Here is a 24,447-nt window from a genome sequence, read left to right on the forward strand (position 1 = left end):
GCCATGGCTTTCAAAGCTCACAACTGCTTGGTGACTCCGGACCCCCGAGGAGGAAAAAGGAAGGGAGGGAGAGAGTGGAGAGGGCAGAGCGGAGAGGGACGCGGCCAGCAGGGCAGCGAGGAGAGGGTGACAGGCAGCCTGGAGCAACAGGGGCTGCACTCAGCCTGGTCCTGAGGCAGTTACAGGGCCAGGCTCCCAGCCCGGGCCGCTGGCATTCCTGGGCCTCCTCCTGCTGGGACTCCAGGGCAGCCCTGACCGCTGCACGATCCAGCAGTGCCCAGCAGTCGTGGGGCTGGCGGAGCTCAGGCTGGCGCTGACGCCAGAGTCCAGCCTTCTCGCAGGCGGCCTGGACGCCGGATTCACCAGTGCATGGGCCAAGCCCATTCTCCCCTCTAGCGGCACGTGTTCCTAACGATCCGGCTCTTGCTGGACGGCAGATGCCCGTTCAGCCTGCAGCAAAGCACAGCGTGCAGTCCGACAGCTTCCAGGGCACCCAGTGGCCCGGCTGCCTGGCTCTGTAGCTTGCCCGGCAGGGACAGCCCTCGGCGGGCGTCGGGTCCCAAGTCCTCAGCAGCTCCCTGCTCTTGCTCAGGGTGAGGACCCAAAGCCCGCCCTCTGTGCACTGGCCTTTCCTGCTTTCTGAGTGAGCAGCGAGTCCTCCCTCTCTCCTCTCTCCGTTGGACAAGGACTTTGCTGCAGGCAAGAAGTCCGCATTGTTGCTTCAACACTCCTTGCGGGACTCACTCTCAGCAACCTGCAGGAAAGTGCATGGGGTCCCTGGGAAGATCTGTGACGGCTTCGGCGAGGCTCACGGGAAACTGCAGCGCAGCGCCTGCATGTGACAGCACCAGCACTTGGTTCAGGAGCTGCACTCACTACTGATGATAAATTTAGTGCCCTGCTCTGCTAGCTGTTATCTTTGCCTTTACTCATTTATCACCTCTTAATCTGCTTTGTGAGCAGTCATATCTGTCATGAAACCTTCAAGAAACTATTAAACAAAAGTGTTTTCTAAGAAAACACACCCTCCGCCTCGCTGTGGGCCTCAGACCCTGAGAGTGGGGTACCCCAGCCCCGCACTGTCTCTCCTGGCTGCCTCCACCCTTTGCCACGTTGCTAATCTGAGGTCAGGGTGTGCGGGGCTTTCACTGGGCCTCGCTGTCCAGGACGCAGTAGGGCTCACTGCGAGCACACGGGCACAGGCGGTGGTCCCTGCCAGTGGAGAAAAGAAGCTGCTAATAAAGTCTGGGTGATTTAAAGCCTTTTTTGTGGGAGACGACAATTCTCACAAGGCAGGAGGAAGCGGTGGGGAAATTCAGGCTGCGGGACAATGGCACAGGTACTCCGTTTACAAGGAGCCTCCCAGATAAAAATATGTTTTGTTTGTTTTATCGTATGAAGCCCTTACAAAATGTGGAGATTTTTTAAAGAATGGAAACTCATGACTCTTTGCACTAGGAAGATGTTTCCCACAATGTGCCTCTAATTTTTGAAAAGCAAAAGGCTGTGGCAAAGTGAACGGAAGAGCCACTGCCAGCTGGAGCTAGGGCTTTGCCCGCCGAGGGAGGCCAGGAGCCAGGGGCTGTCCTTCGAAACCGGCCTCCCTCCCTCCCTCCCTCCCTGTCTTCCACCTTCCTTCCTCCCTTCTCTCCTTCCTTCTTTTCTTCCTTTCTTTTTGTGTTGTGCCTTAAGTGTGCTACACATGTTCTCCACCACTGAGCTAAGAGCCCCGGTCATAATATTAGCCCATCATGATTTCTGGTTTTCTTATTTCATTTCTTTCTTCTAGTTTGAAACAACTAGTTTTCTACAAGCAGCTGGTGAGTGTGCATAGCAGTGTCTGTAACAGGTATGTCCGCAGCCTGGTAAAAAGGAGCAGTTGCGGGCAGATTTATGTAATCTGCATGCTGGATGCTGTACACAGAATTTTAGAAGAGTCACATCATAGGAAACCCTATCACAGAGGAGGCTGAATTCCTCGAGTGCTTCTCATTGAACACTTTCAGTGTAAACCTTGTCAATTTTAAATTCCTCTGATCTGTCGGATGCACATACTCGGCTCTAGGGCAAAAAGCCCTGGGTTTCTGGGCTCTGGGCTCTGATTACCCACTTTAGGCGACCCTAGCTCAGCCTTGGCTCAGCTTCTTGGAGCTGGGTCTGCAGCGTGGACCCGTGTAGAGGTGGAGCCCATGCAGACGCCGAGCACAGGTGCGACCCCAGCGTGTCCAGAGCCACAGCCCGGAGATAACCACCGGCCCCTCCCACTGAATACCTTTCACTGCCTTAAATTGTCGGCGTCATTAGGAAAACTGACCCTTTGAAGCGAGGCAACTCTTTGAAGGCTTCTTTCCTGACTGTAAAACTTTATGGGTTCTGACTGCAGACTGCACGGTGCAGGACCTGGTGCTCGGGTCCGGGTGGAGCCAGGCCCCAGGGCTTCAGTCAGGGCGGCGCTAACTCCCTAGGAGGGCGGCTCGGTGGGGAAATCCTCTCAGCAGCAGGAAGAGGCCATGGGCATTGCCGTCCGTCAGAATGGGCATCCTGAGCCAGCCCTGCCCTGGTGGGCACGGAAGCACTGATGGCTGCCGTCACCCATGTCACCTCAGTCGCCTGCAGAAGCGCTCAGCACCTGGGAGGAAGTCTGAGCTGCAGCTCTCCCGGCACCACCGAGGCAGGAGCGCTGACACAGTGAATATTCGACCCCAAATGGACCCAAGGTGTGGGCTGATAATGTGATGCAGACAACTGCGGAGACGCTCGGCCCGGGAAGCTGTCCTCGGGATCACGCTGCGGATTTCCTGACGTCAGGGCTTGTGCTGCTCCTTCCTTTCCCCCGGGCTCGCACTGTCCTCTGGGGTTCAACAGAGGCCTTTGACAGCGCCAGGCTCTCTGGGAGAGGAGAGCGGTGTGGAGCAGGGTCAGGCAGGCGCGGAGGCTCTGAGGTTTGAGGCCAAATCAAGGCTAGCTTGGGGGGCGGACTGAATCCAGGACCGTCACAGTTCCACACTGACTGCATCCCCAGCCCTTGTTTATTTTTGATTGCCAGACAGAGTCCCACCAAGTCACTGAGTTGCCTGGGCTGGGCTTGAACTTTCCATCCTGCTGCCTCAGCCTCCCAGGGTGCTGGGATCACAGGCGTGTGCTACCCGGGCCTGCTAAGAGCTCTCCTCCCCGTCGCACAGCAGGCTGCTCGGTGCCGGTGCAAAGGCCCTGAAGCCCGCGTCCGCCTCCCGCTGTGACCTAACGTGGCTGAGCGTGCTGCGAGTCTGAACTGACGCCCCCTGCTGGCGGGGAGCCCGCACGCCGCACGCCCTGAGCACGCCTCAGAAGTGCTCTCCACCCACAGCTCAGCAGAGCGACTTCCTGGAATTTGGGGTGGGAGGGAATCGGAGACGGGTGTGAAGTTTGCACGCATAGTTGCTCTATGTATTAAAATTTGAAAAGTGTCATACTGAACAATGAAAACAGTTCGTGTAAATTCTGCAGAAGGGAAGGGAGCCATTAAAAAGTACCTGATGGGGGAGTACACTCACTAGAGAATGACAATGTGTAACTGTTTAAAAATAGGAAAAAGAAAATGTATTGAGCTTGAAACTACTTTGCGTAAAAAGAGAGGCAAGAGCATAATGAGGAGAGCTTATTATATAATTTGTGTATGTAGCATTTGGCGTTCTACGGAGAAGTCTCAGGAACAGATTAGCAGCAGGTGGGGCTTACATTTAACAACTGCTTATTGTGAGGAGCAGCCCAGCCCTGCCCTCCCGCTGAGCCTGTGCAGTGAGCCCAGGCCTCCCGCTGCCCGAGCCTGCAGCACGCACACCTCCGGGCCAGGCCCGCTCTGCTCCCAGAACCGTCTCTGCCCCACTGGACTAGCAGGAGCAATGGGAGAAATGGGAGTGAGGCGGAAAAGGCATCAGCAGGGTGCAGAGAGCGGGAAGGGCAGGCTCCGCATCCAGGGTTCTAGCTCGCAGCCGGTGCATCCTGGTGTCATTGCTGGACATGGAGGCAGGAAGAGGAGCGAGGTGAGGAAGAGGGAAAAACTGTTCTGAACTTCCCACCCAGAGCATCCAGCGCTGGCTGGCACCTGGATCCAGCAGGGCCTGGAGCTGGGGATGGGCCCACTGCCCTCCTGACCAGCGTCTCACCGGGAAAGGGGCCACATGGGGAGCAACAGTACAGTGAAGCAGGGTCTGTGCACACCCGAGCAGGCCCCTGCTGCCCACCCCGAGCCTGCGCTCTGTTCAGGGTTCAGAAAAGGCCGGTGCTGGACTTGGGTTTGGAAGTCGGGGAGACATGGAAATTATGGTTCTTACCAATTACAAGTGCTCGCAAATTCTGCAGGAACACAGCCTAACCATTGGGTGTTTTCTTAGGCCAACACAGAGGTCAAGTTGCGTTCAATCAAATGGATCATTGGGAAATGTCATTTTGAATTTCATATCCGCAGTCTTCTTCCAACTGAGAAACAGCACATATCGCCTGGCCATAGAAATGCCACAACTCTTTAATGTTCTGTGTATGAAAGCCAAACTGCAGAACAGGGGTGATGATGGGTGGAGAAATAAATTTTAATAGTTTCACCAACTCATCATAAATTTCAGTGTACATTATTGCTTCTCAGCCTTACCTTTGTCTTTCCCTTAGTTGCTTCTTCCTTTCCCTGTGAAATCTGAATATCAAAGAAGTAACATATGTCTGTTTATGTGCAACTACAAACCATTCCAAAGCTAACAGTTTTCACTTCTCAAGGACCAATTTTAGCCCCTTGGAATACATGTGATTTCGATAAAGCAGGTCAGGAGTAGATAAGATAAAGATGATAAAGATAAAGATAAAGTGGGTCAGCAGTTAACACAAGCTTATTCTCTGTTTGTTGGAGCCCAGCATAATTTTATCCAAGGATTTGTATTTTTTTCTATTTATGTGCCTTATGCATGTGCGATTCAGGCTGTGCACTGACTGATGTGGAGCCTTTGAGGTGACTCCAGTCACATAGAGGAGAAGTTTGCTTAGATTCTTCATGGAAGCACACCCAGATTCCTGAGTACAATTCTCCAGTAAAGACTGTGACTGACTCTTATTTCTCATCTTTGAATAGAATCTCACTTTTGTTTTTACAATACATTGAAAGAAATAGAAACCAAGCAAATATTGTTCAGATGGTCCTTTTATTGCCATGAATTTTCTCTGTCTAAAAATCACATCCACAAGCAACTAGAGCAATTTCAAAGAACACACACACAGCACATCCACAACTATCTAATCACGTTTGTGGAGACAGGGCAGATTGCCTGGGGGGAAATGTCTCTACAGGAAGAGAAAAGGGCAGTGCCCGCCTGGGGAAGGGAGGAAGCCCAGAAAGGAGCTGAAGTGTGGCTGTGTCGTGAATGTGTTAAAGATTACAAAACTGTTCCCTAAGTTACTGTGCCATTTTATATTTCTACTATCAATACTTGAGAGTTCCAGTTGCTTTGCGTCCTCACCATCACAGTATTTGTCCAGAATTTGTATTGACTAAATTACTGCTATCCAGTACCCAATTAGAACTAAGAATCAACATTTCAAACAGATTTGTGGCGATACCACTACTCAGAAAGTACTCAGGGGTTAGACTCACTTCGCTCCCTTCCGTTCCATTCAGAAGGAATGGAGGTGAGCAGAGCCGCCTCTCCCTCGCCCCAGGCACGCTGGAGACCCCAGGATTGGCCCTGGAGTGTGCAGGGCAGTGGCCTGGGCAGAGGGAGCTGTGGACCCAGCAGGTCACCATCCTGCTGCCTCCGCACTGCCAGCTTCCACAGCGGCCACAGGACCCAGGGGCATCGGAAGTCTGTATCATCAAGCAAAAAGGTTACCAGTGCTGTGTAACAGCCAACAGAATGTCTCATTAGTAAAAGAACTCATGAAAACACTGCAGAGAGAATACTGTGCAATGCAGGGTGCTTAGCTGTGGCCCCAAAGCCTCATGCTTTATGGAGCTGGCTGAATCTAGAGCATGTGATAGATTCCTGGTGGGGCTGGGCCCCAGGGGACTAGGATTGAGGGCGTGTGTGATGCCCGCCAAGTGGACAAAGAGGGATAAGACAAAGAGGGCAGAAAGATGCTGTTAAGGTCTCTTGCTGCGTTTGCTGCCTTCCTCCTCCACCATGGACTGCTGCCCCTCTGCCGCCCCGCCTTGGAGCCAGCCGATTACGGACTGAACCTCTGCGAGCTGTGAGCCCAATAAACCCATCCCCCTCTGACTTTGGGTGTCGGGTATTTTGTCTCAGCAATGGAGTAATCGGTCTTGAGGAAGCGTGGCAGGGAGGCGTGGGCACATCTGCTCATCCGTGGGAAGGTCTGTGCCCCTGGCTTGGGTAGGTGGCCTGCTGTGCCCCCCGACACCCCTCTGCACCCCGCTCTGGCCTGTGCGGAAGGAGTTTCCAAGCCCAGACAGAGTGCCGTGCTGACAGGCACTCCCTGCCAGCCCAGAGCTTACAGCCAAAGTGTGCTGAAACTGAGATGACAATGTGCACAATTACAGGCTCCTGGAAGCTGTGTCGGGGAGCTCAGGCAGCTCCCCTGAAAGAGGTTTAGCAGCCCACTGAGACGCAGAGTGAGTCCTGCAGTGACAGCAGCGTGGGATCCGCAGTGTACGTCCTGAGCTCGGTGAAGAGATCCATAGGCGTGGCTTTCTGCTCCACGCACGCCTCGCTGTCTGTCAAGCCTCACGTTCTGTTACAGTTGAGGGCAGAAACAAATCTTACTACGAAATAACTCTGTTGTTACTAGGGGTCTGAATTAATGTTCAACTTCTAAGGCTGGGTACGTTTGGAAACCTGGCTTTCTCTTCAAGGCATTTCCAGCAGCGCATAGTGGCAGGGCTGGGCTCTAGCTCAGCCTTCTCTGTCAGGCACACTCCCCACTCCCTCAGCGGTGGTTTCTGGCTCAAGGCCGAACTTCACACCCCTCAGGCAGGAGCTCTATGTCCAGGTTGGAGTTATTCCCGCAGTTCTGGTCTGTCTTGGGAACACATTCCGTCACTGCTGTTGCGTGCATTCACTTGTCCAGCGGATCCGTGCTGGCCACTGCTCTTCCTCCTGAGTCGTGAGAACAGACCTTCATTTACCCTGACAGAGGTGCTGACTTTGCTCTCACAGACCACTCAGCCCTGCACTGAACCCCAAGAAGCAGAAACAGAGCAGATGGGTGGACTCCATCTGTGGCCCGGAAGCTCTGGCCAGAGACCTGGAGGTCACCTCTGCCTCTGAGCATCTCCTCCCTGTGGCAAACTTCTCCGCCTCCGTTTTCCTTTCATCTTATGATTTCAGGTAAAGCCAGAGAAGAAATCTAGGCAAGGACATCAGTTGGCCCAGTTTGGGCCTCTCGTCCATCCCCAGTGAATCGTGGGACTAGGGCTCCACCAGGGGACCGGGAAGGGCGAGGGGTCGCTCCCGACGAGCCCCCGGGTTGCGCCTCCTGGCTTCTACCCTCCTTCGCACTGCCCTTCCTCCTTTGCACTTTAACAAGGCAAGGCGGGAGCTAGTCGGTTCTTCATTGCTCCAGACATGCCAGACACTAGGAAGCCACAGCACAGGAGCGGGACGAAGGACTGAGAAACTGATGAGAGCCTAAGAGCAGCTGCAAGGAGCAACTGGAACAAGGGGGAGGAGGAGCTCTTGAGGGGCGGGGCAGAGCGTGAGGTCCGGAGTGCGCAGGCAGCGGCGCTAGGCTTGGCTCGGATGATGCGATGATGCGGGGCTGGAGAGGCTGAGGGCGGGGAGCAGCAAGCGGTAGGCTGGGCCCCGCGGGAGGCTGGTCAGCACGGTCCCAGAATCCATCCGAGCGGCCTAGACAGCAAGCGCCCAGCAGTTACGGATTTGTGCGAGCCGGATGACGTGTCTGACCTTTAGGACCACAGAATGGGCAGGAGTCCGGACGTCTGGGATTGGAGGGCGGCTGGCCGGACACAGAGTCCTGTCCTCCGCCTCCCTGGTGGCTGCCCCAGCCTGGGTGAGGAGTAGGTTTGCGCCTCAGTCTTCCTCAGTCTGCACCAGTCACCTCAGCTCACGCGGACACATTCCAGCCAATATGTATAGAACTCTCTGGAAGCTTAGTCTTTCCTGCTTGCGAAATAGGAAAAAGTGGCAGTGCCCAGGACTGTCTTCACACTCCCCTTACCTGCAGCTGCTTGCCGAGCTAACACCTCTTCACCCTGGGCCGGAGCCTCCTTCCCTGGACGCTGCTCTGACACCTGACCAGGTGCACACCCACCTGCTGCACACTCTGCTGCAGGCCTGGCTGAGTACTCATGCAGTTCGCCAGTGCAGCTCATAGTCTGTGCGACCACGTGAGTGACCACGTGAGTGTTACTCTCCCTAGACTGCGAGCTCTGCGTGGGTTCCCAGGTATCAGAGGTGCACAGGCCAGCGCCAACCACGAGATGGGTGTGTAACGTTCCTGTGAATAAATGAATAATTTCATTTTTTCCGATTTATATGTAATTTTTCAGATCCATATTTAGGTCTGGTTCTGTTGTAAGTTTGGATTAATCGCCCACTGAAGACTTGCTCATAATGGGCTCTCAAGCAGTATTTGTTGAAATGAATTCAATGAAGAAAAACAAAACAAGGCTGGTTTTAGAATGCCCGAAAGCATGAAACTTCTGGCATACAATTTGATTAAGAGATCCGAAAACAGAACTGAGTCATCTCCTTTCAGTTCTTCGCTTTGTAGGCACACACTGACAACCTCTGTCCCTGCTCCTGCCTCTGTGAGAAAGAGGCCTCCCCCTCTTGCTGCAGCTACTGCTGAGGAGGCCGGGAGCGAACAAGCACAGCGCTGCGGGAGGGGCTGACCTCATCTCCTCTGGTGCAGAACAACCTCTTCCATGCTCGGCTCCTGTCTATGAAAACCTTCCTCTGCATTTCCACTCGCTAGCTGTTGACACTTAAACGTTTCTATATGGAGGAGTATTGGACACACACATATATTTCTCATTTGCTGAAAAATTCTAGTTCCTGTGCCTAACCCCGACTCTTAGAATTTTATGTTATCCTTTCGCTTCCGGCGTGCTCTTGAATAAACAGCAGCAGGAGCTGGTTGGAAATGCTCTGTGGCCACCAGCAGAAGCGATCTGAGAGATGCAGAAATATTCCTGGCATTTGCATTCATAGCCGTTACACTGTTCTCGAAGGGAAATCTCGAAGATGAGCTGATATGGCTCCATCAGCAAGCATCCCACCGGATGTTTTCTTAAGCATTCTGAACAAAGTTCAACTGCCCTTTGGGAGACAACACATATTTCTTCCTCAGTTATAATTTTTGGAATGATACCCATAAGAAATGTTGAAGAGTTCATGAGAAGGGAAAAAACAACAAACACAGCAGTACCTTACTTGTCCTTTAGACGGAAACGCCATACAATTTTTTTGACATGTCTCAGCAATCATTTACTAACATCTCTTAAGGAAGGCATAAAATACTGGCCTCGTTTGTAGATGTTGTAGGAGCCAGAGAAAGGCTTTCCCTTCTGAGGTTAAGAGGCTTCCTGGAAGAAGGTTAGCTTCTCCTAGAATGTGTGAATGATTTCAAGACATGCTTAAGAAGCAAGGCCTGCACTGCTAAGTTTAGGTCCACACAAGAACATCAGACTTGCAAGTGACCTGCTCAGACTTCCATGCTTTCCAGGGCAGGCTGCCTCGGGGAGTTTATTTTAAAGGACGGACCCAGGGATCCAGAAAACCTGGAATAGTCAGCATTACTCAACGTGCAGGTATTTATGCTTAGTCTGAATTTCACTGTACATTTCCCCCTTACACTTCTTCAGGCCTCTGCAGACAGACAAAATGACTGCGTGCTGTTGTGCTTTTCCCTCGATACCACTGAGACCTGAGTATCTCACACATTTCCCACGTGCTCAGGGAGTTGTGGCTTCCCCTTCTGCAGGAGGGCTGAGTGGTTCTTCTTCTCAGCCTTGCGTTACACATTCTTGTCCCCTTGTTTGTTCTAAATCTCCTGCGATCGGGCTCTCCAACAGTGCCACTAAGACAAAAAAGAAGGATGCGTCTCTTGCTGCTGTGCAAGGACCCTGAGATGTGAGCTACTCTGCTTCACAGGTGAGAGAGGGTATGGTGGATTTTCAGCCCTTACATTTAAAAATTGACAAAATACGCAGTGCATTGAATACATGGACCCCAATCAAAAATAATATGTCGTACATCCAAAATGAATGTGAGGTACCTTTGTGTACGGATGAGAACAATAAGACCAGTGTCAGTGAGCTCACCAGCCAGCTGACGTCCGATCCCTCCTCTCCTCCAGCTCTGCCTTCCTCCACCAGAGCTGCTAACCTCATCCCACATTTGGCGATGATCTTTCGCTTGCCTTGCTTATCACTTTCCCGCATGCATGCACATCCCAAAAGAATATGGCATTTAGTTCTACCTAGTTTCCTCGTACTTTATACTCCGTACGGTGTAGTCATTCTTCCGAGACTCAACCACGCACACTCATGTGTACACCCCTCCGTTTGTTGTACTGAGCTACAATGTTTCAGAGCATAATCATCTCTTTAAACATCGGATCTCCTGTCTGTGGACTTTTGGCTTGGGAGCAGAATTTTAAATAATATCAGCAATGCTTTTGTGAGCATTCCTGTTCTGTGCAATTACGTTAGGAGAAAAGCAGTTTGTTACAGAATTGATACAATTTTATTTCAACATTACTAGGTGAGGCCCATCATTTCCAAAGAACTTGACTTGTATATCCCTGGCGGTAGTGAATGAGAATTCTTCATTAGCACCTGGAGTAACATTTAAAATTTTTGTAAATCAGGTTAGTGTGATTATTTAACTGTTAGCAAAATTTACTGTTTTTTCATATTTACATATGCCACTTGAATTCCTTTCAAGGGAAATGACTGTCCCCAGCCTTGCTTATTTTTCTTTGGAGTTGTCTTTTTCTTTTAAACTTGTACAAATATTTTTCAGTTTACATATTTGGTCTTACTACAATTCTTTCTAACCAAAGGCTTATAAAATTGTTCTCCTATATATTTTTCAAACAGTGCTAAGTTTTTATCTTTCAGATGCAAGTCCTTAATCCATTTGGAATTGTTTTTGTTTGTATCATGAGTTAGAAAACCACTTCCACTTTTCCCCATGAAGAGACTCTAGTTTTCTTACTATGTTTGGAATCACAGCCATTCAATTCCCCCTTTTTCTACAATGCATCTCTGCATTGAATAATTTTTCCATAGATTTTTTGTTTTTTTCCTGACTTGGTTTAACTATAAGAGCTCTTCCACTACCACATTGTCTTGTTCATTGTAGCTTTAAGTTCTCGTGTCCTCTGGATAATCATCTAGGGTTGCTTTATCTTGGTCCATTTGAATTTCTTTATAAACTGAACATTGATAAAAACAATCCTGTGGCATTTTCACTGGATTTTACACGAATTTATAGATTAATTTAAACAGACCTGCAGCTGATCTCTAAGCTATTATGTCTCGTCCTATGACCATGCTGCATAGGTTGCCATTATCTGGACCTCCAGTAAAATCTCTTTCAAAGATCTGATAAATTCCTCCTAAATAGTGTTGCACTCACTTGATATATTTATTTCTAGGTGCTTTTAGCTTTCAATTGCTTTTGCAAATAGTTTTGAAAATGTCTTGTCTAGCACTTTGTCTTTGATATAAAGAAATACAGTGAAGCCTTCTGTATAATTATATGTCAATCTTGCTTAAAATTTCCATTCATTCTATTAATAAATAATCTGTCCATTTGGAATTTTGTGTTTTCAAGGTAGATAATCACTGAACCTAAAAATAACCTGAAAATAGTATTTGCTTCTTTCTAATCTTTATCCATTTTTAAACTTTTGTTGTATAAAATGTGATCTTTCTCTGTCTATAAAAATCCAATATTTTGGGTAATGATACAAACCCAAAATATTAAGGCTACGACATAGTATCTGGAAAAATATTAAAACACTGATAAGGATATTTAAATTGTTGCAAGGTTATTCACAATTCTATGTATTTTATGGTAATTCTGTAGTTTTCAAATCTAGAACTTTATTTTAGCTGTTTTCCATGTTATCTAACACTGTTCAGTGTTCTTTTCTGTCAGCTTTGTTACATCTCTGTGCATGCCATTGTACCACTATGAGATGAGAGCTGGTGTGACTTTGGGTAAGACCCCCAGTCCAGGTGCTGAGTACCCGCTCACAGCAGGGTGTGTTGGGAGGTGCTGTGCACCTGTAAGAGGCAGGGTCTTTGGGATTCACCCTGGAAAGGGGTCGGGGGCCTCAGGTCTCGGTCTCCTTCTGTGATGGGGGCTCACTGTCACCATGGATGCCCTCCTCAGGGACCCCAATCAATGGCCTGGAGCAACATCTCCAGGACCTGAATAAACCTTCATTTGGTGTAAGTTAACTACCATAGGGACTCCGGTAAACAACACAAAGCTGACTGATACACTGGCCTTCCTAGCCCTGCGTGTTGGTAAGTGCTGAGTCCACGTGCTCTCCAGTGTGCCTTATTCTCCGTCCTCTCTGGAGCTCACTGTATCCGCTCTAACCTGCAGAACTGTTACACTGGGTGAGCCCTCAGGGCCTGCCCACGCTGACCCGAGGCCGTGCCCGTGCTATTTGTGGCCTGTTTTCTTCATGCGTTTGGTGATTTTGTTTTGAACTAGTATGTTCTGTGCAATTCTGTCTGTAGACCCTGTGAGATCTGGCTTTAGCGCGTTCCTCCAGACACCGCTGCTGTGGGCTTGCTGTCTCACTCACGTGTTGATGTCAATTCCCAAACCAAGCTGCGTGAGAACCCGACTGTGGCTGGGATTTCCCCAGTGAAAATCTTTATTTTCACAACAATTTGTTTTCCGTTTACCCACAACTGAAGTGAAGGCAGGTATGACTTTTCTCCTGTCGTTTTCATATTTTTTAAAGTTTATTCACTGAGGAAGTCACCCTTGGGGAAGGTCCCGTCACTGCCAGTGTCTCCAGGCTTGCTCCGCTACGAGTGCTGGCTGCGAATGCCTAGTGTTCACTATCAGAAATGCAAGTCTCGACTGAACTGATTATTTTCACCTTCTCATGTTAGGTCCGGTATCAAGCCCAGTGGGCTGTTTCCAAATTCTCCGCTGAGCCAGCTTGGAAGCTCCTGTTTCCTTTACTGTCCCCTTCTGTCTCCCAAGAGCTGAGAGACGCAGCCATTGGTTGGAGGAGCCCTGAGCAGGGTGGAGCAGCGGTGCCCAGGTGTCTCCCGAGGCCTGCCTGGTGACCCCACGTCTGTCAGCGCTTCCGCTCCCTCGCTCATGGCATCGCTGGCTCTTCCTGGGGTCGCCAGGTGGGTACAAGCCTTCCGCATCCCCATTCTTACTGCCACAGTTATCTACCAGTCCTGAGTTGGCACCTGAGCCCTGCAGTTCTTATTACATGAAAAATCCCAGCCTCTCACCTGGCTATCTTCCTCGTCTTCTTTTAACCTGGGTATTTTCATGGTACTTACCAAGGCCTGCCCTGGCTCCTGCCTACGTCCCGGTGCCTGAGCCCCTCCCTCTCCCCTCTGTGCCAGGTCTCCAGTCTCGCTGGCCCGGACACACTGGCTTCCCGGCTCAGAGGGCTGTGTGCCGTCGCCTGGTCCCGGAACGGTGCTACCTGAGCCTCCTTCCATCCTGTGCGCTCCGGGCCACTTCCTCAGAGATGCCCTGGACTTTAAACTCCTGTGAATTAGTACTGCCTTTCTCATCTCACTGGACCTCCCTTGCCTTTCACAGTGCAGGGCTACCCGCTGCTGCCCTCCTGGTGTCAGGGCCAGGCAGGGGTTGGTTGCTTTTGTTCACCACCATGTCTGCAGCTCTGAGACCAACGCTGACACAAAGTGGGCACCCCGTGAGTGTGTGCTGCCGGGTGAGGGGTAAGAAAACAACCCAGCAGACTGATGAAACTTCTCAGCTTCTGTCAGAGTACCTGTGGTCAGGTAGTGGGTTTGGGTAAGTCGTAGGCTGTTCCTGTGGGAGTTAATGAGGGAATGTGTGCTTTCCATGGTGCTCTCTGGTCTAGAACGGTGTACTGCAAGGTGAACTTCTGTCCACAATGCCATTATGGAGATTCCTCCTGCTGTGAGCCCAGGCCCCAAGCTCACCCGTGTCCCGCACAGATGAGAGCTCTCAGGTGTAGAGTGTGTCAGCCCGTCACGGCTGGGCGTGTAACGTGTGCACAGGCGCCTTGCTTCGTGGGCTGATGACTGCTGCATCAGAGACAGGTGGTGAGGAGAATCTGCAGTGACGGGGCCTGGAACATAGGGATGAGGGTCCCTCCGTGTGGAATTAGAGCAGACCTCTTGAATCCATTCTCCAATGTAGGACGAAGATTCCATCCAGACATTCAATTAATCGAGTTTCCGTTCAAGAGGAAACCTGGTTCCAGGCAGAGCGTTTGTTATGAGCCATGGAGAATCTCTGTGTAATTAGGAGCCACACGACTGGTTTTGACCATTGCACAATGTCGGTTCACAGCTTTGATTCACGGGCCTTTCAATCTCCAAGTGGAGCAGCCATTTGGTGACAAATCCTTTCTCCCCAGCTTCACTGGAAACCCAGCTTTTTCAGCGTGTCCTGCCATCCCGGGGGCTGTGTGGGTGTCTCCTTCATACCACCAAGGCATCCCTGGTCCTGTCCTGAGGCAGGTGACATTTTCTTTCCTGGAGGGAGAGGTGATATTTTATTTACCCTTCTCTGTTATGCTGGTAGCAAAGCAAAGAGATCTTAGAAGGATTTGGGGATGAAACTCCTTTAGTTGTTGTTTTGTTAACTGTTTTTATATGCCTGGGTTCCTTTTCCTGCATCCAAGACTCGTGCATGGGGAGGACGGGCAGGGGCGAGGACAGGCAGGGGTGGGGACAGGAGGCCAGCGGCAGGCGGCCTCAGCCCAGGGCTGTTTGTGGGCACTTGTCGGGTGGCAGATGTCCGGGAGGAGAGGCAGGTGGCTGGCATGGGGTCACTGCCCACCTTTAAGGCTGCCCTTCTTCCTGCGGCTGTGGTCCTGCTGTGCCTGCCGTTTCCCCTTGGAGAGGGCTCCTGGTGTCCCCACTAAAGCAATCACAGCAGCTGCAGGGTCCAGCTGCAGCCCTGGCTGCTGGTTTAAACAAGAGCACCCGGGACAGCAGAAACTAGGTGTTTTATAAGTGCACTTACTCCTTTTAGAAATGTAACACTGATTTTTTTTAACTGCAATTTGCTTTTCATTTAAATACAAAGATTGGTATTGTTTCTGGTTTCTCTACTGAACCATAAGCCATTTATTTAGCTGACCTAAATCTCTCTCCTCTACTTCACATAACATCAGGCTTGTTGTTCTTCTATTTATTATTGGTTTCTTCTCATATTTAAGAAGCAAACCATTATTCTTGTTTTCTTAATTTCCTAGTTTTCATTTGTATATTTTCTAGCTGATTGTGGTTTCAGATCTTGAAATTTGAATTTCTCCACGCCTGCTTTTTTTTGCATTTGTGTCCTTTGTTGCCTTCATTTAATGTGTGTGTGTGTGTGTGTGTGTGTGTGCGCGCGCTTACTGGCATTTCTTATCCTTTCCCCAGTATTGTTAGGACTTTGGTGATTTTGCTTTCTAGCTCTTTTTATATATTTAAAAATTTAATTGAATAAAGATTTTACTGAAGAAATTTGGTCTGTCTTACACTGGGCCCATTTTTATTTCTACATTTAATTAACCCTAATGTGAAGCTCTGTTAGTGTTAATTCATCCATATCCTCATCTAGGCGAGCCAGGTTCAGTGGTACCAACTTGGGCTAAGAAGCAGTGGTGGTGACATGGCCCAACCCCGGGTAAGACAGTGAAGTCTTTAACACCACAGAACCCAGGCTTGAATGTGCAGAAGTACAAATATTTTGCTCTTTGTTCCCATGTTACAATGAAAGATTAATAGTAGCACTCCCTGTCTTAATGGTCACAACTCTCTCTGGACCAAGAGGCAATAGGAGACTACTGTGGAGGCTCTGTCAGCGTTGGCAGTAGAGTGTGCGCCTGTGTACAGAATCTCGGTCTCTTCTAAGAGAAATCTGCCATTCACTAAGCTTTTTATAGCTGGAGTTGTATCTGTACAGTGGTACCTGGGGTCACAAGCTTAATTTGTTCCACAGTTCTGGAAAAGATGGCCACATTTGTGTTTGTGCAGGAAAGATAGCTGCAGTCATGTTTGTCACCTGATGTAGAGTTTGCAAACAAAAACAAACTTTGCCAAATGCTTTTATGAGCCAAATTTTTCATAAACAAAAGTGTCTGTGAACCGAGGTACCACTCCACCGTACTTGGTATCTGCATACTGCATATTATAGAAGGTGATTTACATTTTATACCCTTTAAAATAACCATTCATTCAATCAACAGAAGAAAACCTTTATTCCTGAATCTGCTGGACTGTACATCACCAGAATAGGTGAGAGAAAGTTCTGGCCTGTAACCAACCCATCCAGGAAAGGCAGGATGTATCATGCTGAATCAAAGAAATGCACACTTAGAAAGGCATGTGGGTGCTCAGGGCTGAAGGGCTCCATGGTCTGGGGGCCTGGGTTTAAAGTTTGAAATTTGTAAATCTGTACAATACTAGAAGCAAAGCACAGGCTTGACTTACAGACATTATATCTTCAAGACTCTTAAATATTTAATAGTGTGAAGCTTAAAAGGGAAAAATAGGTTTGGGGTGAAAAAGGCATTATTACTTTGGGTGACTTTGGGTCTTGAAGCTGCAATTTCCTTAAAGATACAATTTTAAAATTAAAGTCTCCTTGTCTCCTTTCTACCTATCTTTATTTCTTCTCTTCTACCTCAATGTCTTAGTTTTTCCATTGCTGAGCCAAAATACCCAACATTCGCAAGTTAAAGGAGGAGGGGTTTATTTAGCTCACAATCTGTAGAGGTTTCAGTCTACAGTCAGCTGGCTCTGAGGCAGGGTGGCATGGCAGAGGGGCACCGCAGAGGAGAAACAGTCCATGGCAAGCAGGCAGGAGCCAGCGAGGCAGCAAGCAGCAGCAGCAGCAAGCCTGCCTTCTTTCTGTCCCTTTATATTTCATCCAGGTGACAAGCCTAGTGACTGGTGCCCCCTACCCCAGAGTGGGGCTTCCATTAGCCACACCCTTAATCCACATTCACACACAGTAAATCCAGCCACCTCTGAAAAGCTCCACCTATTACTGCATGAGGGTTTGGGGGCGCATCTAGATACAAGCCACAACACAGTATGCAATGTTTATTTTTAACCTTGTTAGAAAATCTCCTTAATCTGATCTTAATTTTGGAAGGATGAGGCATCTAATCCACCACTGGAAGTACTTACTTCAGGCTAAACAACTGCACAAGTCCCCATGGAATGGGAGAACATCTTTTCCGCAGGAGACCTCCCACCTTCCATTCCTAGGAGCCAATTTCTACTCACTCAAGATCTCCTCTTCTCTGTCCCAGAGGCCTGCTCCTTGGGGGTTCCCCTCCCCCCACCCTTCCCATTGGCCCTCTGGGTGCTCTTTCCCACACCGACACCTCTCTGGCCCCTCATCCTACTCTATTGCTCCTTGGCTGGGGTTTTGTGGGGCTCTTTCTGATAAATGAAACTAGAGGGCCCTCAAGTCCAAGAAGGGCTTGAAAACTTTGAAGTTAATTAGAGAAGGTTACCAGGGCCAAGTCTCTGCTAGCTGGACAGGTTTGGCACAGCAAGGCAGGTTGTCCTCTGCAGGATGCCTGAGTAGTATTGCACCAGACAGGCCCTCGCTCTCTTACCGTACTCTAAGACTGTGTGAGGTCTGTCTTTCACGGTCATCACAGAAGTCATCATGGGTGGTGTTGGGCAAAGCCAAGTGGGAAACTGTGCCACTCCTTGGGGAGTTTTATCTGAAACGCACAGGTTTCAATTGAAGTTTGGAAAGTGGATCTGGACCGGGAGAGAGAAGGGAAGTGTCACGTGCAGCTGGTGAGATTTTCCCAGCACTTTCCGGAGCAGGTCACTCTCATGTGTGGTTAGTGAGGAGGAGCTTGGGCCTTTTGGAATAATCCTGCACTTGGGACAGACTTCCAGCTACTTGGGAGATAAGAGCCCCTCTGCACCTGCTCGGCGTAGGGACATGCTTGATGCTTTTGCACTCCCTTCTGCCCTGGAGTTAGAACCTGCGCTTGGAAATGTAATTGTTGATGTGTGGTCCTTTGAAATATTCCTGGATTCACCTCATCTGCTGTTGGCAGAGCTTGGTTAGAAAGTTAAGCTCAAAATCCTGGAGGAAAAGTACACGAGGGTCAGGTTTAAGTTTTTGGAGACTCTTTGAAAAAGACATTTATTTGTGTGGAATTTTCAGTATGGGTAAAACACACATTTCAAATGTAAATGGAGACATGACTGCAATCATCACCATTTATTGGGCTTTTAGCTTATTTTATATGAACTTTAGAAGCTGCCCCGGGGTCCTATGTAATTCCCATCACTATGTATTTGATTATCATTATCAAATTTAAGGGATGCTTAAAGATTAAAAGTCAGAACCACAGTCTTTAATGAACAGTGATTCAGTACTTTCTTTGTCCAGTTTTTTAGAAACTAGTGTATGCAAATCTGCCCACCGGTCTTTAAGATACACACTTTAACCTCCTCCCTGAGTAGCACGGTAAGGACAGTAACAACATGCCCTGTCAATGTTGCCCTGAAGTGATCGGGATGGTGTCCTCAGTTTCACTGCTGCCTTGTCTCATCTGAACTCTGAGGAGGAGCTTCATCCAGCACTCACAAAGACAGAGTGCAGGCTTTTAGGGCAGAGATGCTAGACTACAGATGACCTGCAGCAGCAGAGGTGCCCCTGGGAGTGGGCCACTGGGGGCAGTGAGGGGAGCGTTAGCAGGTGTCATCCTCACAACACTTACTTGGTAACGGGAAATTTCGACTTGAACAAATGTGAGCAGGGTTCTTGACTGAGAATCTGTAATGAGCAAAGGTGCCTCACAGCTCCAGAGAGCATGCAGAAGAGCGAGGGCGAGGTGGAGCGAGAAGAGGGGTCAGCCCAGAGAAAGGGTTGTCCCAGGCCGCAAGGCTGAGAACACGCGGGTGCTGGGAAGAGGAGAGCCAGGGCGGCCCACGCGGAAGTGAAGCCATGAGGCAGGTGACGGAGCCACTGAGCTCAATCCCCGGCCCTAAGCGAAGCAGTGAGGAGGGCCTGTGCTCGCTCGCTCAGAGCCTTGCGAAGGAAGGAGGACTCTGCTGTGAGGGCAGTGTCTGCACGAGACATCACCACAACCCTAAACACCACTTTCTTCTGAAGATCAGCATTAGGGTCCAGCCCTACCTCGGCACTTCTCAGCTTCAGGACTCCTTGCACCTACTGCTTGTTGCCCTTTGGAGGGAGCATAAAGTACATTGTTTTTATTTTATGTTTTCGTCCATGTTTGCAGCACATGATGACCTTCATCTAGGGAGTTCGTGCGCGGACCTCACACCTCTTCCCTTCGTTTATTTTCCTTCCCTCTGTCCTCAGCCCCTCCACTTCTAGGTCCTCTTCCCATTTGCAACAGATCCACCTCCCTGTTTCCTATTACAGTCTTGATTTTACTCTTTAAATTATTTATACTTTGGGCTTCTCATAGAAAAGAAAACGTGACTCTTTAAGCTCGTGGGTCTGATTTATTTCATTCAACATTATGGTCTCAAGGTGCATTTCTTTTCCTACAAATTACTCAAGTTTATCCTTCTTTGTGGCAGAGTAGTACTCCATTGTGAATAAATATCACATTTATCTATTCATCTGTTGATGGACATATAGGCCATTTCCGTGACTTAGCTAGTGTGAATTGTGCAGCTATAAACATGGGTGTGCATGGATCACTATAATATAACTTTAACTCAGAAAGATACCTAGAAGGAAAATACCTAGGTAGGAAGGAATTTCTAATTTTAGTTTTTGAGTACTCTCCACACTGATTTCCATAGTGGTTGTACTAATGTACATTCCCACCAACAATGTACTGGCAGCCTCACCAGCAGTTGTTATTATTTGATTTCTTGATGATGGCCATTCTTTCAGGGATAACATGAAATCTTAGTGAACTTTTAAAAAATGTATTTATTGGCCATTTGCACTTCTTCTGAAAGGTGTCTTCATTTGAGTCGCTGATGTTTTATTGGGTCTTTTATTTGGGGAGGTCTAATCATCTTGAGTTCGTTATATATTTTAGATGTCAGCCCTGTCTGAAACATAGCTGGCAAATGTTTCCCCATTCCTCACTCTGTGGGTCATTTTCTTTGCTGAGTGGAAGCTTCTCAATCTGATTCGCTCCATTTGCTGTTCGCTGCCATCCATGAGGAGGGCTCTGGCGCCCGCACCTGGGCATCTCAGGGTGGCTGGACCTGCGTGTTCTCAGCTGCTGCCTTGTGCTTTTGTGCTTTTCAGTGCTATTCATGGGCTGCAAAGAGATTAAGGTTGATGCTGCTGAGCCTAAATGGCTTATATTGGCCCAGCAAAATGTGAGAGCTCTGGGAATTTTCATGAATTATGTCTAATTACTTCATTTTCATGGGGGAAAATGCATTTGGTGCTTTTGGTTTTGACCTTAGTCTTGAGTTCTAAACAAGTTGAGGATGGCTACCGAGGTATGACCGTGTGGTACTCAGCACCCCCTAAATATTCTTGAATGTGAAAATTTATTTTGATAAGGAATTTCCTGGAAGTTGTATATTTGGAAAACACTTTAGCCGGTACTGTAGGACCCAACTGTAGCTAAGCATAGTGTATCAGTCAGCGTGGATTGTAAATGGCAGACAACCTAAGAGGCTTCATAGGACAAACACATTTCTCATCAGATCAGAAAATTCAAAACAAAGACCAGCTCACATGTATGCACTGTTGACTCAGATGTTATCAGGGCTCAGTTTCCCTCCCTCTATCGGCTCTTTTTGTTCCTGATTTGAGATTCTGCAAAGGATCAACCATGTGACCCAGTGACTCCAGGACTCTCCGCTGTGGAAAGTGGCCGAATCTCCTCACACACTCCTGGTGAGAAGCCAGCAGGAGAGGAAAGTCTCGCAACATTCCCAGGAAACCCCACCACATCTTTATCACTGCTCACAGAGCTGCTCAGCTGGGAACCTGTCGCTTAGGCTGAAGGAGCGGAGCCGCCGCGGGTCTAGGTCTAGTAACCTGCAGCCATGCCTGCTTGGACCCCAAAGGCAAACCTAGGAGAACAGCACAAGAGAGAACAGAGCTGAGGAAATGGAAAAACTCTATGGCCAGGGATTTAGCTCAGTGATTCTGCCACCTGCCTCGCAAGCGCAAGGACCTGAGTTCGATCCCTGGTACCAAAGAAAAAAAAAAAGAAAAAGAAAAAAGAAAAACTCCAGCACAGATATGTTCAAATTTTAGTGTTTCTGATTATGTGAATGTTTTGAGTAATTGTGTTGCATTTCCTGTTGAAGTATAAAAAGGAAATGCAATACAATTTCTAATATAGCACAACTTCAAGGGCTGAGAAGGACACAAAAGTGAAGTATATTTTTTCCTTTTCTTTCTTTTTTTTTTTGCTTCTGGGTAGTTGGATAAAAAAAGGAGAAGAATTATGGAACACTGAAATTGAATAATCTTGCTGCCACCACTCCTGATCCATCTGTGTCGGTGATGAGTGTCTGGAAGTTATCCGACCCAGGCCAGGGAGCCACTAAATAAGGGAAATTGTGTGCTTCTTGTAAATTAGTGGCTGCGGCCCTCCTCTCTATGTTTTGCAGACAAGCACACCTTTCAGTGCCTCAGACAACTGCTGACAGTGCTTGGGTTCTGCTCATGCGTTTTAGGGAACTAGAAATCCACACACATGCACACACACATTTGCAAAAATAGAAGTCTTAACGCTTATGAAAAATAATTGTTTAGTTGGATTCTTCAGTCAAAATGTTCTCCAGACGTTTAAGATAGTAATAAATACTGAAATTTATGAGACGCAGTAAGTCGAAGTCTGGAGCATATGAAATACATTCTAGAAGGCTAAAGGGAAAAATGCTCTTCTATGAGATGATAATATGGTCTGCATCGAAATAGACTTGGATCATTTGTAGAGCCTGAATGAAAGCTACAGGTCAAGGAAAAGCTATGACCCATACAACACCAACCATTTTGGTCCTAAAGATGGGGGTTTATATGGGTTCCTCATTTTAGGACTGCTGTCTAAAAATAGCAGGGCCTCCAATGGCAGGAGCTGTTGGGAGTGCTTTGTGGATGAAATGGATCCCTGGGGGGTGTTTAGACAGGTCGAGGGCATGCAGGGGAAGCAGCTTGCCAGATGGAATCCTACTCTTCCCACCTCAAAAGCAGGTCCTGTCTCTCAAACCCCCGAGGGGCCCTACAGCTATGGCTTAAGGATTTCTGGGCTGCTAAGCCACCAAGTCCAGTATGCAGCTTCTGACTCCACTCTGGATACTTGTGTCCCCTCCAATTCCCCTCCCACCCCAGAAACCTTCAGAAATGAAGAGAAGCGTAGGCAGGATGATTTGCTTTCGCTTCTTTTATTTGTCAATCTTTTGGGTACGTAGGTACACAAGTTTGGATGCAGGTGGCTTGAAGTATAAATATTGCGTGAATGTACTTCTTAACACAGCCTTGGTGGAATTCTGGGCCGCTTCATACAGGATTTACAGCTGTCACTTGTGCAAGTGACCTTGGACGCTCACTGATAAGCTCCTGTGAAATTCCTGGTTTGTTACTAAGTGCCTGGCTCTTTCCTTTTGGTAATAAAAGGCTTACTAAGTAATTACCTTTCATTTGCCTCTGTGAAGTGAAGGGGCCATCTATCAAAACCCCTTTAGCATTATTTGATTAATACAAGTTGTGTAATTATTTCCTGAAGTATAAATGGCCCCATGTGCAATATTCTGGTGATAAAATGCTATCAGAATTAGTGAACATATATGTATTAATTCAAGCCATATATATATATATATATATTTCTTTTTTAATAACTCCTAAAAATTAAATACTGTGCCATGCCTACTTTTTCTTCCCAATGATAGATTCTTATAGTCTCTGTATTTAAAGCGAGAATATGAATGTTTACATATGTTAATTATTTACATTATGCTGATGTGATGCTTTAGTTTAAACATACTTTGCATTATGAAAGCCTTGGTAATGCCATGTACTATAAATTATCAGATATCACTCAACAAATGTTTAGGGTAAATGTTTGGAAGAGAATTTTCCCACTAGTTTAGAAAAATGGTGTCTTATAAGAAGAAAACAGCATGATGTTTCACTTTGTGTCTCATTTTGCATTCACTGAACACATATCTGAGGACTTTCAGCTGCCTCATTATTTTAAAAACAGACAAACCAGTATGCACCAAAGCACTTGGCTTCCCTGAAGCAGGACCCTACCAACACTTGCCATTAAGAGGGGTCGAGGAGGCCGCACCAGACCCCAAACAACCTGAATGTGGCGGGTTATGAGAGGGACCAGCTGAGTGATATCCAGCTTACCTCAAAACCAAGAGGACTTGTCCACTGGTACTAAGACTGGGCTTTGGGTCCTGGGTTGTTAATCTGCTGTGTGATACTAGCTGAGGACTTCACCTATCTGGACTTTAATTTTCACATCTTTGAAGTGTGTGTGTCCTGTTTTCTAAACTCACTTTGAAGTGCTCAGATTTTATAATCCATCTGGACGAGGAGAGGAAAAGGCATGGAGATTGGGTGAGCACCTCTGAGAAGGTGCAGAGGCTACAACTGCCGAGGGCCAGGGGCCCGGAGAAGAATGGAGGTGGCAATGATGCAGAATGTGCAGGAACTGCTGGAGGAGAGGGAGGCTCCCCATTCCGAGTGCGCAGGTCTGATGGAGGAGGCTCGGGGGGGAGGGAGGGCTGGTGGTTTTCCTGGCCACCTGGAAACCCCTTTCCAGGAAGCCGAGCTGTTCCTTCCTAACCTCTGTGGCCCCTTCCACCAGCATGACTGGTCTCAGGTGCTAGGCAGCGGTGGCTCTTGAGCCCCACAGGGGACCAGTGAAGCCTCTCTCCGGGGGCTGGGTTTGGCACATAAACAGGAAAGCGAACTGTATAACCTCTGGGAGATGTTAATGGCCACCACTGCTGCCATGTGATCCAGAGAAAGAGAAGAGACAGGGAGCAGAGAGGGACAAAAGGCAGAATTCTGTAGCTCCGGAAGCTCCTCTTCCAGTCTCCCTGAGATCCGTGCCATCCTGTCCTTCTACGGAGCCACTGTGATAAAAACAGCATGGCACTAGCAGAAAAACAGACCCGAGGACCAGTGGAACAGACTAGAAGATGCAGAAACAACGCCAGACACACTCAGCCATCTCATCTTCGACAAAGGAGCCAGACACCCTCACTGGAGGAAGGACAGCCTCTTTAATAAATGGTGCTGGGAAAACTGGCTTTCTATATTCTGAATTATGATTAATGAAGTGTTTTCCTTA

The sequence above is a fragment of the Heterocephalus glaber genome, unplaced genomic scaffold (assembly GCF_053883595.1).
Source record: "Heterocephalus glaber isolate CG9 unplaced genomic scaffold, H.glaber_assembly_v1.0 deba00001556, whole genome shotgun sequence".
Lineage (NCBI taxonomy): Eukaryota > Metazoa > Chordata > Mammalia > Rodentia > Bathyergidae > Heterocephalus > Heterocephalus glaber.